The following is a 2,270-nucleotide window of genomic DNA, read 5'->3' on the forward strand; positions in this document are numbered from 1 at the left end:
GAAGGTGCTACCAAAGATGAAATGGTCTGTGAGATGGAGCACCCCCCTCGGAACAATCCAGAGACAAGGGGACTTCGCTGCTACTAAACGATGAAAAACACGTAAAGTTCTGCAGGAGGAGTTTATACTGAGTAGTTTGGTTCCACAGTGTTGATCAAACGTCGGATTGGACCAAGTTTTAAGAGAGGATTCAAACATTATGATCACAAAACTAATCAATAGAAATCAAAACTAAATCTCCCAAGGGAAACATAAAAATAGTTTGATGTTGAATATTAAGACAGTAAGGTGACAGTTCGAGGTGTGTGAGAAGCCAGCTGGGGTTGAACACCCTCCCCAAATAAAATATAATAAATGTCATCAGTGAACTCAAAATATTACCATAGGAGCCTTCTTATTTTAGTAGAGCTGGATTCCAAGACATACCCACAAACTCAAGCTTGATCATGTAGAGCAACGTCTAGGTCCTCAGCATCAAGGATTACAGTTTTGACCCATGTTCTGTATCAAATGGTTAACTGAACTTATCTTAACGTAGCTAATGTTAGCTCAAATTAGCTCAAGTTAGCTTAACAAGATGTCAGCTTCTCCAAGTTGGCACCGTCTCCATAGTAACCGGGTTTCCGGCTGTTGCTCAAGTAGTTGTATAAATTGCTGTTAAACAAGTTGAATTAAATCTCACAGTGCAACAGAGACAGTTTTATTACTACACTAAACAACAAAGATATGTAATCATAATGAAAACTAAAACTACACTTTGTAGGACTGCAAAGCAGCACTGAACAGGCCCGAGCACATGCATTTTGAAACGTTTCGTGCGTTTTGCGCACTGCGGCAAGGATAACCGCTTCACTTCATGCGTCCGTCACGTGATGTTGATTCTTGCCTTATTATTGCTCATTACAGTCAACGCTATCAATTGCACATCCCACTGTGAACATTTAATGTAAATTGAATGATAGTTGTAAAACAAAGCTTATTTCCTGTTGCCAGTATGTGGCGCCATTAGTATTATTATACAAGACTAGATGTGTTCAAGTAGGGGCTCTGATGTAACATGAGCAATTTAATGTTAATTGGAACATTTTACAACAACTTAATTTTCACACTTTAGACTAGGTGGCGCCATGTCCCTTAGGACATATTGACACATAGAGCTGTTCAGGCTTGGACTCTGATCATGAGCTAGAAGTTTGGGTTTGGTGGCGATAGGACAATGCACAGTGGAGTTATGACAACATCGTCTCCTTTGGCATAGAATAGATGAACCTTTGCGTACCTCAATGTTACCATGGTTTGAGGAAATGTCCCAATTCTGAGAGAGAGAGAGAGAGAGAGAGAGAGAGAGAGAGATGTCACCTTTGCAAGACTTTCTTAGTCTTAAGAATTCTTTAGATCTATGACCACTGATGCTGTCGCAGCAGGACTGGAGTCGTTGACGACTCAGAATCAAAGGATTCATGGTCCATGTATGTCCGCGATACGGAACATCGTGTGTTATGCATGTAATCAAACTTTGATGCCAATCCACGGTCACACCTTGTGACGAAAAATTTATCTTTGAGTAAAAAGTATGTACCTCAAAGTAAAAATGTGGAATATGGCCAATATGGCCACTAAATGCAAAATAGCAGGTTTCCTTTTGCGTTTTTCAAATTGCACATCAGACTTTTTATTTGTCTGGTCATGACACACATGTGAACTCGTTCCAGGGATCTTGGGGGCACCGCTCAGCCATTTTGCCACGCCCATTGAAAATTCCTTTAAAATACGTAAATTTTCCCCACTTTAAATTTTCTGCAAATTTTTGTAAGAATTTGAACATGTTAAAGCCCTCAAAAAGCCAATTAATTTGCCTGAAGAGAAAAAATAATCCTAACAGCTTACTGTCAGTGCCTGTCAGTGCTCTGGCCCTAAAAAAACAAAACATACACAAATCTTCAATATAGAAAATTTGATATATAATAGAACAAAAAAATCCTGAGATGGAAGAGCATATTCTATGAATAAGATATTCTACATACATATATCTTTTATTTATGTCATGCCAATGCTTTTTGTCCATCCCTTCTTGGGATTCATGGCGTTGATAGTGTCAAGAAGGTAACTTCCGCAATGTGATGAATTTTATAATAAAGACAAAGATAAGATGAAACTTTTTAACCTCATGGGAACTAAATTAAAATTGTTTTAAGGCGGATTTTCAGTTACATGTTTCATGTGCATGCTGTGCAATGCTAAACACCAAAATACAGCAAAATAAAAAAACA

This window comes from Platichthys flesus, chromosome 3 (assembly GCF_949316205.1).
Source record: "Platichthys flesus chromosome 3, fPlaFle2.1, whole genome shotgun sequence".
In the NCBI taxonomy this organism is placed as follows: Eukaryota; Metazoa; Chordata; class Actinopteri; order Pleuronectiformes; family Pleuronectidae; genus Platichthys; species Platichthys flesus.